Genomic DNA, 18578 nt, shown 5'->3' on the forward strand with positions numbered 1-18578 from the left:
TGCTAGTTGACATCCTAGCTTATCTCTTCCACATACACTCACCTTTAGGAGAAGAAATAAGAAGGTCACCCATTTTCAACAGCAAAATGGTGCAATTTTAGACTTTTTTTAACCTTACAGACAACCCAGAAAAATAGGGTGGTCAGCTCCTTTTAATTTTACTAATAATGGTCCATATATCAAATACAATTTTTTATCATATGGTAGAGTGTTTATATGTATCCCCAATATCTAAATCTGAATTTTTACTAGCTCCTATGCAACTAAATCTAAAATAATAACATTTTCTAGCATCCCCTCACTTGGAAGATAAGAATTTTTGATAATTCACTCTCTAAAATTTGTATCCCTGCTTGGTAATTTTTTCCTTTTCTTGACCAGCTTTTCTCTATGTATTTCACAGATGTTCTGGTTCAACTAATGTTCACTGGTGGAAAAATATGTGTGTGTCAAGTAGCTATTGAAAAGGCTTCACTATTTTTGTCAAATGTATTTCTACTCCTCTAGAGGAAGAAGTTCTCCATAAGTGTTTAGATATGCGAATATGGACACTTTTATCCCTACTGCTCAGGGATTCTAGGAATGCAGTATCAATGGACACATTCATATCTGCTAGAGTGTGGACTGAGTTTTGGTTGGTTACTGGTTCAGTTGGTTAACAGTTAAGGATTTCTACTTTCTTACTTCCCAACAACCTCTGAGCAATTGCAAACTTCCCTGACATGAAGTTTCAACATGCAAAAGCTGTGCAAAAGTTCTCTGGGTTATCTCATGCTTCTGTTTATTAAGGAGGCCCACAGATGGGTTTTAATGATCATCCTTTTGTTCTGTATATAAAACCAATGTTCTTTTCTAAAGAAAATAACACTGTGGAGATGAGGTATGTTCCAGTTAGCACTAAATTAGAACCAAAGTATTCAAAAATGTCTGAGTGTTCCTGCCCTCAAGTGTTGGCAAACTCAGTAGAATACTTTTATAACTTGCTCATGTTAAGCGTTCCTTTAGGAGGAGATGTATAAACCAGCATTATATCAGGTTTAAAGGGCAGTAGGAAGAAGACATGGTTAATGACAAGAAACGGTACACAAAACAAGTCTATGAAATCCCTACAGCAAATTTTTCCTTTGTGGAACAAAATATTCTGACATCCAATCTTCAGAAAGTTATCAGTTCTGAAAGGCAATAAGCAGTGAAACACACAGGAGAAAATGCAAGAATCAGTGTGAAAATCATTTTCTCATTGACATACCACCCTAACACAACCTTCCTTTATCTGGTGCCTCCTTGACATTTCCTTAATTTTTCCTTTCACGCTAGTCAGTTCCACAGTAATGGAATTACATTGATCTTTCCCATTTCACTCCCTTCATTCTCATACACAATTTCCACAGAAGTATTATTTTCATTTCGTTAACACCACTTCCACCTCTCAATCCACGTCATTAGCTACTCTTCATCAATTTGCATTTTTTGCACTATTTTCTGCTCTTTTATTTTGTATCTTCCTTTTCTTTCTATTTAAACTCCTTGAACAATATCAAAGAAAGGATGTGGAACCTTTTTCACAAGAACAGATATTTCATTCTGCATCTGTGATTACATCATGTCTTGCACTGCTGCAGATATCTTCCCAGGCACTCACACCCCTGATGTGCATTTGGGTGGTTGGAACCTGTCCTGCTTGGGGTGTCTCCATCTCACAGTCATTTTCCACATAACTCTATGCTCATTTTTCCACCCCCAAAGCACAGTCTTTCCCAGCAACTTCATCACAATTAACTTGCCTCTTTACCTGGAGTCACAGGTTTCCACCACAGGCTTCTTTCCTTCATGTGATTGTATTAGTACTGTGCTCTTTCTCCATGTGACAAGACATGGCTTCACACTTTGCCTTTAAGCTAACAAGCTAGCATCCCACCAAAAATTTCAAGAGGCGTCTGACAAACCATTACAGATATTTTTCCATGTACCACCATGTGTATGGAAAGCCAGTCTTCTCCTGGGGATGCTTCACCAAAGAATAAGACATGCAGTATTTTAAAGGAACATATTATCTGCAAAGCAAGATCTAGAGGGTGACATTAGCATGAATACCTAAATACTTCCAGGGTTTTCTGTGTAAAAAGGTATAAGTGTAGCCACACAGACTCTAGTATACAGTTTCTGCTCCTAGTTTTTAACAAAATTAATGATTACAGCAAAGAGAATAGAAATTACGAAGAAATCTACTTTTATAGTTACTTTCGAAAGTGAATGTTAATTGAGAGTGAGTTTGATGGAAATAATAATCGGTTAATGTGTCTCATATCTTAAATTCTAGGTCCTCATTGAAGGCAAGCCTTCCAAAGGGCCACCTAAAATTTTATTCAGATTATAACAAAATGAGGTTTCCAAAGACAAATTAGCTTGGAACTGGATGAAAAACCATGACAGCTGATGCAATGTAGATACGTTCATTAAAAAATCCATGTGTACGTAGGTATGCACAGTATTATAACACACAAGAAAATACACATGAATTTACTAACTTCAGGCCAAGAGGATCTTATGTTGCTATTTTTAAAGTAGGTGATAATAATAGGATTGCACCAGCAAAGAAGCAATCTTTAAAGTGGTGGAAGAAGTGTTGGGAAACTCCTAGTTTCCCTTCAGAATAATCATGCTTAGTCTCCAGGATTTTGGACTCAAATGTCTAATTAGAGAAAAGTAGATGTTAATCAAATCTAGCTCAGGACTATAACTCTATTCAATATAGACATGTAAATATGTGTATACCCATATAGATATGCCTACGTCCATAAATGTCACAACAGTAGAGAAAGCAAAAAAGCACAGGAGATAAAACCCTTTGCTTTTCTCTGCCACTTAACAAAAGTAAGATATTTCAAAGACATTTCATCCACTTTGTCCTTTAGTTTTCCCTCTTTAAAATAAAAAAATAAGAACTCACTTCTATCTAGAATGGAAGAACTTGGTGAGAATTGCATTAATAGGAGTGTTTGCTAAAGCTTCCCTCCACTAAGAAATTGCCTCCTATTTCCAGTGGAAAGGAAAACTTCTAGCAATACTGTTAATCTAGACAGAAATATGCTAAGTAGAGCAGTATTCTCAATGTTTATAGGATCTGGAGTGAGGGAGATCCAGGGACACTTTACAGATAATCTATTTTCAGTCACTTTAAAACCTTTTCTATTCAAATAATAATCACAACAAATGAAATACACTGTACAAAGAATTGCATATAGACTTGTAGTACTGCTCGGTTTGACCTGTCTATAATGTAAATGTATCACTGCTCCAAAAACAGAAGACAAAATATAACCACTTCAGATTTTAGCTGCCTTCCTGAAGTAATTCCTTGAAGAAAGAATTTCATTAAGCATTTTAAAGACTTTACCCTTAACCTGTAACATAAGTTGCACACACATGCATCTCCTTTTAATGGATATAATTCACTATTTGTGATGTCACAAGAGTGCTCTTACATTATTTAGATTTTAAAGTACTATTACTGGGAGAAAAAAAACCCTGTGTCTCTTTCATGTATGTCTTACCTTACAAAAGTATAAAGAGGGTACAGTTCCCAATGTGTGATGCTCCATGTTTTTGAAATTACAGCCCTTAGAAATTATTTTGGCATTGAATCAAAACCACTAACAAATTGCTAGTGGTAAAACATTGCATGAACATTGTTTCTTGCAAAATATTGGAAATAACTATTGTAGCATTACCCAACAGTTAAGCAACCTCTGTTTACTGTAAGTATTAGCTCCTTGAACAACGTGTCCTGCGTACGTAAATTCATTCCCTTTGGAACCGAACTCCCAACTCCTAAGACTTGGATCACAAAAGTAAAACAAAAATATATGCACAAGTCCTCTTGCTAACTGGTCTAATATCCATAGCTGGAGGAAACTGCTTACTTCAAATAGATAACTAAATAGAACATGGCCAAAGAGAACCATGATTATTTTTCAAATACTTCCTCACAAACAGTGGAGACAGCCTTGATGTGTAACCTTAAGTCCAATTTCCCAGTTTTCCTCACCTAGATTTTTTAGACTGTTCACCTTGGATTTTGTAAACATGGAACGGAAGAACTCTTCTGGATTGAAATATTTCCAGTTCAAATCCATCCTTACAATGGAGCTAATACTGACTCTCCTCTGAGTTCTAAGAACATTTCTAATTATTCTTTCACAATTATTCCGAATATACACTGTAACAAATAAAGAAGTGGTGCCTTTTTATCCATGTCTTTGAGCCTTCTCTTTTATTCTTTCTCTTTTAATTCATTATTACGTATAACTTATTGATTCTAAACACACAAATCTTAGAGGAGAGTTTGTTATTTAGTTACTTCTACTGTGGTTGACAACTAACATACAGAAAAATAATTTCGATCCTGCATTAATCCCAGAAGCTTAACAAAACTGGAATTTGGGAAGGAGCACAACCATCTCCACTGTACACTGAGAGGAAAGAACGTCACAATACATTTAGCACATACTATGCCAGCAGTAGTAAAGCAGAGATGGGAGTTAGCACCTGCTTAAGAGGAGAACAAGCATGCTAACACTGGGAGTCAGGGGAATTTCCCACTAAACTACAAGATATAGAAAGTAGGTCACTTTTACTCTTTTACTCTTTCGAGAATGATAAAAAGCAACAAAATTCTGAATTATATATGAACCATTACATTTAATTTTCTTCTTCTCCAGCAGCTCTCAGGAGTCTTGAAGACAGAAAAATCTGTATTTTATGACTCTGGCAATTATCTAAGTTAATGCCATAGAATTCTCCCCAGCCTTTTTTTTTTTTTTTTACTTACAGATCTGTCAGCCTTTATATTTTACTCCCCTTTACAATTCTTTCTGTACTGCTTGCCTCTGATTTAGTGTTTGCTATAAAAGTTTACTCCAGACATAACTTGGCACACAAACGTCTTACAAACAGGCTTTACTGAAAATAAATCTTTAATATATCTGCAATTTAACTTACCTAGCTCTCTTGCCAGGTGTTATTGGCAGGAAATAGGGTCAAGTTCAAATGTCTGGGAGATCCTCTTAAATAAATGTGGGGCTGAAGTGCCCCACCCAGAAACCTGGGAAAACAAAATATCCTCCCTAAGTGACCCTAAAAGTCAATTATTTTCTATTCTGAAACATGGAATCTATGCAAAACAAGAAAAACTTAATGTGGGGAAAAGGAGAACTGCAGTTTGACAGCAGACAAAAAAAAAACAGTGACATTTATAAATAGGAATAGCTGATAGTCTGATAGTAGAGTTGAATTTAGGGGTCACATTTTATTGAGCATAACGTAGTAGGCTAAATGTAAAAAGCTGGTTACAACACTTGCATAGAAGAGAAGAAACACTGGAGGTCAGCACCCAAAACAGAGGCCTAGTAAAAGAACCAACAACTGCAATTTTCCTTAGGGACTAAGTTCAAATTCAGGGCAATGAATGTTGTTCAGTTGAGTTCACCAAGGATGAGAAAGGGCAAAAATACAGGCACAGATAGAGCAGGCAGCGGGAAAGCCCCAGAGACAACTAGAGAGCATGTAGGATGATTTTTGATAAAGAAATGAAGCAAGGAAGAGGGGCTTAGGGTAGAGAATTATCTGAGGAGGCTGCTAAAGCAATGAGCCTCTCATGTTTACTTCTGGCATTCAGGGAACTGGAAGTTTGTAAATATAGACAGAATTGCAACAAGGAATGATTACATTCCATCATAAATTTGTAAAAATATTGCCCTCAGGTATCAGCTAATCAGACTGGGCTAAAAAGAGTGAAAACCCCTCAAAACAGCTCAGCAACCTTGCACCTGAATCCTACCTCTCCCAGTGCAAACATCTTTGTAACAGCCCCTCCCTTTCACCTGCTGAGCGCCACATTGCTGCCAGCACAGCACTAGAGTATAAAGGTGTATTTTGGCAAGTCTATTCCCACTGGAAATGCCTCCCTGACCTCATGTCAAGACTGATCTGAAACGAAGCCAGGGGAAACCAGGGGCACTGGTGTGGCACAATTAGCTCAGGCCTCTCCATCCCTGTCAGCCATCAGGCCTCACTCGCACTTTATTCATTCTTTGCAGCCTTTAAAAATTAATAGCACCAAAGGCCTTAAATGTAGTCTTTCCCATCTGGGAACACTGGCTTGCCACAAGGCTTCAGTTCTGTTACAGCTCTCTCAATTTAAAGCCTTAAGGAATGTGTTGTTTTCTTATGTTCCTACTCAGCATGTAGCATATGGAAGATGACAGCAGAGGTCGATCTTGTGAGTTCCACAATAATATAGAAAACACAATTTATAAAGAGACAAAATAAGGGTGAGAAACAAAGGAAATCTTCAACATGGAGTGATGCCAGGCATGGTGGATTTCCAGACAAAATCTGTGTACAGGCAGTAAAACTGAACACCAGAACTAAGTGTCCTCACAGAATTTATTATGGAAGGAGAAAAAAATCGTTGGTATAACACTGAGGGGCTATAGTAGGGGGAAGATGATCAGGACAATCCTGTTGGAATAATGCCCCCAAATGCTGGAACAGATCATCAAAATATTCAAGGAGCCCAGTAGAAAGAACAGTAGATACAAAAGTGGGGTTTTTTGCCTTTACCTGAATAAGTAATTGCATTGAATACTAAGAAAAAAATGTTTATACTGCAGAGTTCTCATTCTTGGCACCCACAATTAATCTCAGAAAGAATGGAAGCAAATAAGTCCTACATTTTTAAAGCAATAGACCTAGTCTTTGAAGCATGCCACTCATTAAAAGAGCAACTGAAGTGATCAGTGAAAGGAATATAATGATAATGTATTGATATAGAACTATGCAAACAGTATGGAGCATGCAGGTGCCATGTATTGTAGATGCCATCTAACACATATGCTCCAGACTGAAATTTGACAGAAAAATTAATGGCCAACCTATAAACTGCAGTGACAGAAACAGAGAAAGCAGAAAGGATGTATCTCCACACACCACTGATACGCCAGGAAAAACAACCACAAGCATCTATTCTTGCTGCTTTTGAGACCATTTGGAAAGGCTTCCACTGAAGGGAAAGCAATCTGCAGCATCAGTTAGCAGATGCAGAGATTCTTTATGTACATTTATTATAGAAAAAGGCAGACAGACGCTCAGCTGCCATTTTTGCTCATATTAGTAAGTCAGCAATAGATCTAAATCAAACTAGATGGCAGAGCCACCTTCACTTCAACTTCAGCCACATCATGAATTAGCAAAACCAGGTGCTGATGAGGTGTAATGAAAATGTTTCAAGACCAATAGGCCAATATAAGCTGTTGATAAGAAGCCCATGAAACAAGAGATAATAATTCTTGGATTCAGTAGCAGATGACAAGATTGGATTTTATTTAAAAGGGACCATAATCCCTATGGATTCAGTAGCTGACACCGGGAAATGGATAAATACTTCACAACTGAGAACAGGTATGCCAGACATAATTCAGGAAGTACAGCTCTTGCCAGAGATAAATTCCGGTTCTGAGTGTATACGATACAGCATGAGGTGTGCAGAAATGACTGTGATCTTTGTAACAGAAGGAGACTGCAGATTTCCTCAATCCCAGCTTCAACTAGGAACAGATCAGAACAGACCTACCCATTTTCACAGATGAAACTCCATGGTCCAACTACACCACTCCAATTTCTGAAAGAAAGGCCATCAGAAGGACACAGACAAAACCTTTGATTTGGAAACTGAAAGCTTAGCACAACTAGCAGACTGTGCTCAAATTGCCAGTATGTCAAATCTTTTCCTGTTGTAATCCTTAAACATCACATTTTAAGATTTTATTATGCAACTATCATAGTCAGAAAGATAATATTAAAAGAAAGGCCTTTATGTTATGCACGTCCCCAAAATAATGGACTTTTACACATCAATCTGTACCACACAACTCAGAATGAAGATATCTCAGTAATCTTGAATTTGTCCTGCCTTGTTTAATTTGGTAATCTTTTACCACATACTGTTTATTAATATATTGGTTATATTTAAAAAATCCTCTTATACAATCACTTTATTCTTGTCTTCAACCAGTATCTGTGAAAGACAGGGAGCAGGAGCAACATAACTTTACTAAAAGTAGAAGAATATAGGAAAGGATCAGGGTATGAAGCTCTGGTCTGTTTTCCTCACATAACTATCTGTGGCTGATGACCACCATATGAAATCATCCCATAATTCTCTTACAGCTTAACTCCTGCTCAAATATTGCTTGAGTAACACCCAATTGATTTATGATACCAGTGGAGTTCCACAAGTGATAAATATTGTATATTACAAACAGGCCAGATCGGCCAGATCACAAGATGTGAAAGAAACCCCTGTTTTACCCCAACAGCCTCAGAGGTTTGGCAGATTAGTAATACATGAATATTATTACTGCATTTATTACTGCTGAGGAATTTCAGCAGATCTTCAGCATAAAATAATTTAGAATATCAAATGTGACGTTTGCCCTAAAAGTGATCATTTTGTTGTTGTTGTTGTTTCTCAATGCAACTTTAGCCAATATGCCAAAAGAAAGATAGGAGTTATCCTTCCCTCAAGGCAGCAAATACGTCACCCACGACACCAGAGTGATCATCACCCATGGCACCCAGGACAGTGCATAATGAGGTGCAACCCTTCTCTCCAAGCACTTCCCACTGCCATTTTTCTTGTGAGTTCTTGGGTTCAAATGAGGCTTCCTTTAAAATAAAATGGTACAGATAGACTTCCATTAGCTTCATGGATTGAAAACCCCAACATATATTAGCGGTTTAAAATTAGTAATAACAGTTCTGCCTTCTTTCAATCTCTTGAAAACTGTATAAAGGTCACAGCACTGCTGATGCCCACATTTTTCCTGTTTTACACAACTGAGTAGATGAAGTGACTCATGACAGCCAAATTCTGAGATCAGGCCCTAAGCAATGATGACATCAGATGCTGCCAAAAGACATTTGATTCCTCTATTGTGAAATGCCAGGTTGGTTCTGGGACATGGTGAGAAGCCAACTCCAGTTTAGAAAATTCTATAGTGAGCTATTGTTTGATACTAAATACAAGATCATCACTCCTGCTGCTGCTGCAAGTCACAGGGCATCCAAGGACACGTCTAACAATATTGCCGCTTTCTTCTTGTGTTTGCAAAATACAGCAACAAAGTTTCATGCACCCAAACTATAGAGAGTGTCTGGGAGAGAATGGAGATGCAGGACTTGATGGCGAGAGTACAAATTAAGAAGCTGAAGCTAATTAAGCTAATGAAATCCTATCACGAGCAGTATACAGCATATTGCTTTGAAGGGGATCTCATCTCCTACAAATTTCTCTACACCTGACATTTTGCAAAATCTTTTGATTTATTTCTGAGCAATACAATATTTTTATTAGGTTTGTCATGCAACTAAAAGGATCAAATATTCCTTCACTCTCTGATACTATTTTAAATGCCTAAACAGAACTATTGCTAATTTCAGCCAGTGAGGGTCCTGTCCTAAAGTGTGAGTGATGGCACTGTGGTAAATTTACAATATTCACAGCAAAAGCAGAAAAATATAACTGAGAGAGCAGCTCCTTAAAGCTGAGTAGTCTGTGCTTGGTAGATGTGGGCTTGCTTGATTGGCAACTGTACAATTTATGTTGCAAGACAACTCATGATGTGTAACATATATTATGCTTTTAATTAACTTTTTTTCTATTTTCAGTTTTGACTTTGGAAAAGAGGACAGTTGCACAAAAGGAAAAAAATACACAATTTATTTGATTCCAAATAAAATTATATGAAAAAATTCTCAGAGTGCAGAGTACCAAATTAATCTTACTAAAGCAATTGTATTGTCTTTTTAAACATTTAGAAATAGGACAAGGATAGCAAGTGTTTTGCACTGATAACAGCAGTATTTGGAAAATTCAAGTAACACATATGCATAATGAAATACACTGAATATTTGGGTTGTTTTTTACCAGATTAATTTATAAAGACTCTCCCTTATTATATTTTATCAGATCAAGCTTCCAATTTACCCAGCAGCCATTCCTGATGGTGTCCAAGACAGATCCCAGAGAAGAGTGTGAGAACAGTATAATATAAAGCACTAATTCCCCAGAATATTTTTCAGCCTCCTGGGATTTGTGGCTGATGCAGCAACTATCCTGATGCAGCAACTCTATCTTTAATAGTCCTCAATGGTTTCTTCTTGGACTTTTCACATCTGAGAACTTTTTACTGTACACAGCATCTTGTTGCAAGAATCTTGACAGCTTAAAAATGCAATTTGAGGAAAAAATACCTCTTTTTTCCTATTTTGATACTTCCTGGTTTTACTTTACATATTCTACTCCTTTCTATAATTCTTCACAGTAAAATTATGTTACATATTCACTTCTGTGCCCACAAAGCTCATGGAACAAACCCCCAAGAAGCTGTGCTAAGGCACATGGAGAACAAGTGATTGTGACCTTCTACAATGGCACGACCACATCAGTGAACAAAGGAAGGGCTACAGATGCCATCTATTTCTGTAAGGCCTTTGACATGGTCCCCCAAAAAAACCTTATCTCAAAATTGGAAAGGAATACATTTAAAGGATGAACTGTTTGGTAGATGAGGAAGATTGGGTAGTCACATCCAGAGGGTAGTGGTGAACAGCTCAGTGATATGGTGGATGTTCAGTGTCCAAATGGAGATCAGTGACAAGCCATGGCCCTCAGAGATCTGTACTGGGAAAAGTACTGTTTAATACCTTCAGCAAAGACAGAAACAGCGGGACTGAGTTCACCGGAAGAAAATTTGCAGACACCACCAAGCTGTATGGTGCAGTTGATATTCCTGAGGGATGGAATGCCATCCAGAGGGGCCTGGACAAGCTTGAAAAGGGGGTCTGTGCCCAGCTTACAAACCTCAAAAAGGCCAAGTGCTGGTGTTGCACCTGGCTCAGGACAACCCCAGTATCAATCCAGGCTGGGGGTGAACACAGAAAGCAGCCCTGCTGAGAAAGCTTTGGGGGTGCTGCTGGATGAGAGGCTGGACAGGACCCGGAGATGTGCACTTACAGCCCGGACACCGCCCATGCGCCGGGCTGCCCCCAAAGCTCCGTGGGCAGCAGGGGAGAGAGGGGATTCTGCCCCTCTGCTCTGCTCAGGTGACACCCCCCAGAACACTGGATCCAGCTGTGTGGTCCTCAGCACAGGAAGGACATGGAGCTGTTGAGCAAGTCCAAAGGAGGGCCACAAAGATGATTAGAGGGATGGAGCACCTCTAAGGTGCTATGAAAGAAGCCTGAGACACTTGGAGTTTTTCAGCCCGTAGAAGAGAAGGCTCTGGGGAAACACATTGCAGACTTTCAGTACTTAAGACAACTTATAAGAAAGATAGAGCCAAACATTTTGTAGGGCTTGTTGACTTAGGACAAGGGGTATTGGTTTTAAACTTAAAGAGGGTAGATTTACAGTGGATACAAGAAAAACTTTTTTACAATGAGGATGGTGAAACACTGGAACAACTCTTCCATTCAGGGTTAGGTTGGATGTGTCTCTGAACAACCTGATCTAGCTGAAGATGCCCCTGCCCATTGCAGGGGGTTTAGACAGGATGATCTTCTATAGTCACTTTCAATCTATTCTATGATTCTATCATTCTATTCAGAATAACTTAGTATTGTCAGCAAACTAAGTTACCTCAAAAATTTCTCCTTCTTGTTTCTACATCATTTATTAATGTTGGGAACATTGCAGGCTCCAGGACAAATCCCATGGATGCTTTACTGGTAAGCTCCTTTCCCTGTGAAAACTGACCATTTATTGCTGACTTCTGTCTTTTTCGTTTATCCTCTGACTTCTTAGATTCTTGAAAAGATATAACCTAATAGGTTAAATCAACCATTATTCCTTTATCCACAAGCTTATTGATTTCTCTGAAGAATGCTACTGCATTTGAGGCATGACCTACCCTTAAAAATCCATATTGATTCTCTGCCAACATACAATATTAATTCCTGTTCACTGGTTCTCCAAAACAGTTATTTACAGTAATCCAGCTTCCAAGCTTCTCTAGAACCCTTGGGTGAATATCATATATTGCTGTTCGTTATTAACAATTTCCTCTGTAAGCACTTCTACAGAACTATTGAGTTTAATAACTTCTTGGAAGCAATGTGCATTTGAGTTCCCCACTCTTCCCACAATCACAAGGTTATGATTATAGCCAGGTAACCAATAGCTAGAGTGAAACCTAACACAACTTAATGGCATGTGTAGAAAGGGATATTCTCACCATTTGTGAACATAAAGAATCCAACAGGACCTTGATTTCTTCAAGACTTATTTTCTACATCCAAAACTTAAATTAATTTTAATCTAACCTGAAAAGCAACTGTAGAATTAATCCTTGTAGGAATCTCTACATATAAAACTTCAGCTATTGAGAGAATTAGTCATCCTAAACTTCCAGGTCAAATCTTTTCCTTCCCAGATATGAGATAAACCCCAACCACAATCCTACTTATTATATGGGCAGTGAACTAGCTCTTGCAGCTAAAGTGCATTAGGGAGAGTGACTGTATAGTCACCAATAGTCTCTCCAAATATCCACCCTTCCCACTTTGGTGAACAAGGTATTCCATAAGATACCAGAATAACAGCATTTGCCCTTCATGACGCTAACCTGCATTCATAACACTGAAGCCATTCCAGACCCAGGGACGACTAGGCTCAGTGGGCAATTTCTCCTAAAATCCTCTGCTTTTAAGCCAAAAAATGGAAAACAAACTGAGTGAACACTTCATTAAGAAAAATTGAGATTCATTAGAAAACAACATTCTTTCTAATCTTTGGTGATCCTAAACAATCCAACAGTGAGGTTGGAGGAAGAAGATTCTCTCTTTTAGGTAATAATACCACCCTAAACCTAAGCCTAATTTTCTTTTTTTTTTCTTTTTTCTTTTTTTCTTTTTTTTTTCTGTTTAATTTAAAGTGATCAATTTGTATAGTAAATCCAATTATAAGGCATTTGTTCACAGTTATGCAAACTTTCATCCTATTTCTGACAGTTTTGCAGAATGCAAGAATAAAAAGTCTTTCTACCTTTTTTCTGAAAACCTGATTCCAGTCCTAGCCCTAAAATTATCATGTACTGTAGAGAGAGGAAGAATTTGTACTGGAATACCTAATATGAAGCATATGCTCCTGCCTACGCCATAGTACTCTCTCTGACATGTTTTTTTCCAGTTCCCCAGCCTTATCCCAAGCCTTCCTTAAATGGAAGATGTGTCCAGGAATACTGAAAATAAAATATTTGCTTATGACTACACTAGCTTCCTACTGAACTCTTATAAATCCATCAAAAATCAGACTTGCTACAGCCTTCCTTTCTGATACTTTATCTTTCTCTAGTTCCTATAGAAAAATTAAAGATATTCACCCCCAGGAATAACAACAGTCTTATTCCTGCCAGTCATATGGATCTGACACAAAAACAGGTTCTCATGCCTTTTCCTTGTTTTTTCCTTTTAATTTCAAACCTAACCCATAGGTTACCCACATACAGGAGCCTTCTGGAACAACTGAACATATCCATTCCTTTTTTCATTCTTTATGGCCACACAAGTATCTCATTATAAGATGACCTTTTGAAAATTTGTTTTAAATTTTAATCCAAACCTACCGTTAGAAAATTATTAATCCAGAATAAAGTTCAAGAATTAGTGAATTAAACCACGGTTATTAAAAGGCCTCCTTCAAAAAACAGTTACAAGACAATAATAAGGCACTGGGTCAGGTAAAACTCTTATTATAATTACATTGTCGGAAGTTTATAACTAACCCTAAAACAGTGAAAGAGTGTTTAGCACTGTACCAGCAATAAATAAAGATAATGTTTCCCCCATGAAACCCAGCATCTAAAAGAGAGCCTTGAAGAGGACAGGATGCTGTAGAAGGCTTAGAAGGCGACACTAAGAATGTGATTTCATTGCAGATATGCCTGACCCACCTGAGTAAAAAAATGTTAAGAGTAAAGAGATTATTTAACTGTTATTGCTAAGTATTAATATGTCTTTAAAAGACACAGTTTAAAAGAGATAGCAGCATCTGGTATATCAAATTCAGAGGTTAGTTTGCACTTGGAGAACTTGGTAGGCAATCCAAAGATGGGAATGAGAGATAGAGTGGGATGTGAGAACCCCTGTGTATCATCTGTGCTTTTGCTCATTAGATGGAAAAAAGGTACATTATATCCAGCAACATATTTGTGGTTCTGGCACACATTCAACCAGATTCAGCTGTTGCCACATCACTCTGCATTATATAACCCGCAGGGATGACAGAAACTACTGACAAGGTGGTTGCAAAAGACTGGACAGTTTTTTACTTTGACGGGTTAATACCAGCTAACTATCTCCAGTGCTAGCATCTGTCATTCCAGAAATATCTGTTTTTAAAGGGATCTAAAAGAGCATTAAAGACTGCACTACAAATTGTCTGCAGGCAAAACTGCAAGTGAAATTTTGGACATTTTATGTAAAAACCATGGCTACTAAGATGCCATTGCTCCAAGATAACCTAGGTGATAATTTAAAGTGTGGATAAATTACAGAGAAATACATCTACAGCTAATGTTATCTTTTAATCAGCCTCTTTCCCAGTAGAATTAACATTTTTTCTCAGGAGGTGCACATGTTTTATTACACATACAATAATTTATAATACTAGAAAGTAAGTAAAGCCAGATTCAACTGGAAAGACTAAAATTCATCCAAACCGCTTTCACTGAATTACTAAGCATTCCCTTCAAGAAAATCTTCCATGGTCTTGTCAGGAGGGGAAGCAATTTATCACTGAATCCAGCCCTTAAGTATCTGCACAGAACTTCAGATTTCAGAAGTGAGCTCTATGACTTTCTTTTACAGGTTAAAAATACTTGTTAAAGACATCTAAACTGTTGCTAAGAGAAATGACACATTTGGCAAGGATATGTGAGTGATAGCTGGAAATTCTTGAAAATAAAGTAGATTTGGCTTACAGGTTGTTTTTTTAACTTACTTCTGAATCTTTAGTAATAGTTACCAATAAAATTAAAATCATTATATAACACAAATTCAGTATACATTCACCAAAGGACTTCTATGTCCTCCTCATACATCAGCTGAGACAAAAATACAGACAAAAATTTAGATGTAGATTTTAAAACCTTTTGCAGAAATGTAAAATAAACACATCCCAATTTGTACATGCATTTAAGTACAGCTTTCTTCTTGCAATAGTGAACACTGAGCCAGACTCAGTTCTTCACAGCTGTCTACACTAGTGTACCTTGGGTGTTAGTCATTCAGGTTGCTCTTAACATACACTGGAATAAGTGTGCTGGGATTTAGATCTTATCAGGCTAAATTGGTGTAAGAACGTGACTAGGAACCAACCTCATAGGTTATGCATTTCTATGAAATCCTTAAGAAAATGAGAAGTTTGATTTTTTTCTGCCATGTTTGGAAGAGAAATGTGACGTTACTCTGTGTATTGCTAAATGGTGCTATAGAAATACGGAGGCAATGACTTAATAGAAATTAAATTGCTACTTCAAAACTCTAAGCAGAGAAACAGTGAAGTTCTAAACCATTCCTTGACTAGAAGCACATAACTATTCCCACCAGCTTCCCCTGGGTTTCCTTGATGGTTTATGAGCTCCCTGTTGGACTATATGATGATCATGTACAGTACACAAGCTCAAGAGCACTCTTGTTACTGGGTTTCTAGCACTAACATCTCAGACTGTCCTTTGCATTCTTAAGTGTTATATATTTCTTAATAATACAAGGGGGGGGAGGGGGGGGGAAGTCTTGATCTTGTTCTGTAAACATTGTTGTCAGTCCAAAACAGCTCCAAAATTTTTAATAGAAAGAGTGGAATATTGCTTGGGATTTTCATGTGCTCAGATGCCAAACTTCTTTAAGAACCTTTGCATTAGTTGTAGCCATGACCTCAGCTAACCCAAGAAAAGCCACAGGCATGTCTCCTTTCCCTATTGGCAGCTACTTTAATTGGCAGGTTCACAATGAGGACTTTTGTTTGCATCCTAAACATGCACAGCACGATTAAAATGTTTAATACTTTCATCCTCAAAGTACAGCAATCAATATGTTGGGTTTTTAACAGGCCAAGTCATTACACATTTAAATAGCATCATTCAAACCCTTAAGGAACTTGTTTTACAAGGACTCAAAAGGTTCCCTATTGAAAATTATATGGATTTAACTCAGTTTAAAAATAGACATTTTGTTTGTTTTCCATTCACTTGCTCTACTATTTGATGCTCTTTTCTTGCACATGAAGTCTCTGAGTATTTTACTACCCCCTGCTGTATGGAAATAAAACTGTGCAATAGATGTGGACTGTGCAACTAACACCTCCTGAGAGCTCCCCATCAGCTGGAACACCAAGGGGATGGATGCAGAGTGGCTGGAGGTACAGGGCTCTGTTTGGCTCATCTCATCAAGTTCCTAGTGGCCATGGTGTGGGTAACAGAGAACAGTTTTCTTGACAGCTCCAAGATCATAGACTGCTACAGGAGTGCTGCAGTTACTGGGTTTGTATAGTGCAATATCCTCATGTTTCCCAAGCAACAAAAAGTGCTTTGCGAAGCAATGAGTCAGATGCTGGTCGTGCAGTAACCACACACAGGGATTTATGTTTTCAGGAACTATGTGTCCAAGAGCAGGATATTCATATATAGGTCTCTGGCACTAAACCTCTTGGCAGCCACTGAATTAGACTGAACACCTCTAAAGTTATGTGAGCAATATTTGGTATACTACTGTGTACCAGCACAGCCCACATAATATTCACTCACTTCAGCTGCTATATTACTTGAAGAAACTCTCCACTTTCAACCCAGATGAACTGCCTGTCTTGGTAAAGGGCATAACATTAAATTGCCTTCCACACTTGCACAAGGAAATACACATCCTACTTGCAGTTTGTAGGTCAAATTAAGTGTACACTCAAATTTTGCTCACCCATTATGAGAAGCCAGAGAAGAACATTTCTCCTCCATTTTCTTCAAGAAGTAATTTGCCAGAAAATTTCCTGGGTTTTTTAACATCAGTTCCCTGTGCCGAAGAAAAGGGATTCATGCTCATCAGCATTTCCTCTCTCACTGCAGTTCACACTGAGTTAACCTCGTGTTCAGAGAGAGTAAATTTGTTTCAAATTGACAGTCCCCTGATGTCAAGGCTGCTTGGTGGCTGGTTCTCCATTACCCTGCCCCACCTGCCTTGCTAAGTAGCAAGGTGGTCTGATGCTGGACTCCCCAGCTCTTTGTCCGAGCCACGCTGCCTGAGAGGTAGGCCTGACTTTTTCAGTGTTTGCAAATCCACTGAGACTTTCCCAGATCAGGTTTAGGGATTTTTAACACATGCCTTACTGAAGACATCACATACCTGTATTCTTTTCTGATTTTGGATGCACAACATCATTGTTAGGAATGTCAAAATTGTCTGTGAAAAAGGAAGTACATTTCCCACACTACTATTTGCCATTGACTGCAAGGGTGGTTTGCACAGTTTGACTGGTAGTCTTGAGAATAATACATTAGGAATATTTTTTTCCATATTAAACTGCAGCACCCTAAAAAGCTGGCTTTTTAAAGATAATAGATGTTGGACTGTAACCTAGTGTGAGGTTGGAATAATGGTAATTTAATATATATATTCCCCAGCAGCAGAACAAGACCCAGATGAGAATTCCCAGAGTTTCAATTCGATGAAATGGGGAAACTACCAGCTCCAAAACTTTTGCTGCACCAGTCATTTCCTGGTCTGTGCCAAAACTGATGCACATCCAGTGATGGACAAAAAGTCTGCCAGGTTTTCAGTGCTGTTTACAGTCAAACACTGCCTGCACAGGAGGCAGAGAGCAGTTTGACATTGCCTGTTTATACCTACCACCTTTGACAACAGGCTTAGGCAGAAACAGATAGCAGCCCCTTACAATCACTTGTTCCTTCGGGTGAGCAGAGACCTTGGTCCATAAATCATTTCTGGACTTTGGCACAGTGCCTGAGTCAGCCACCATTGTGACACCCTCCCTTCAGGGCAAGCAGTTTGTCAAGGGTACAAAGCAACAAGAAGACATGATTTTCACCACTGCAGCAACAAGAGCTCAGCAGGTAGAGATAGACACCAGGCCAAATTTCATTCCAGCCCCTAAAAAAGGACTGAAAATCCTTGTGCCTTGGGTCCTCTGATGACATTCATCACTGGGTGATGCCAGTGGATGATAAAGGTGCAACAGGCAGGGGCTATATAACATATGCTGTGAAAGAGAGGGATTAGCCAGACAGTTTCATATAGCCAACTCTCTGTAAATCTAGTCATGTCCAGCACAACTGACTTCCCCAAATTTCTATTAGCAATTCTTATAAGAAATAATTCACTTAACTGTACTTTGCTGTGATATCAAATACTTATTTGACTTTTTTTTAATTTAATATTTTTCAGTCTATTCAGCTAGCTCAAATAATAAAAATGCCTTATTCTGTCTTCACTACATTTAATTCACTTCC

The 18578-nt window shown here is 38.1% G+C and overlaps 1 long non-coding RNA gene across 1 annotated transcript in view; it reads right to left on the reverse strand.

Moving 5' to 3' along the window:
• LOC136291822 (uncharacterized) overlaps nucleotides 1-3581 on the reverse strand; it is a 28643-nt gene extending 25062 nt beyond the window's left edge. Inside the window, exon 1 of the long non-coding RNA XR_010721753.1 lies at nucleotides 3555-3581. This is a non-coding gene — a long non-coding RNA (uncharacterized lncRNA). The remainder of the gene's footprint in view (nucleotides 1-3554) is intronic.
• Between the last annotated feature and the right edge of the window lie 14997 nt (nucleotides 3582-18578).

This window comes from Chamaea fasciata, unplaced genomic scaffold (assembly GCF_029207755.1).
Source record: "Chamaea fasciata isolate MVZ Bird 193981 ecotype frontalis unplaced genomic scaffold, bChaFas1.0.hap1 SCAF_7, whole genome shotgun sequence".
Lineage (NCBI taxonomy): Eukaryota > Metazoa > Chordata > Aves > Passeriformes > Sylviidae > Chamaea > Chamaea fasciata.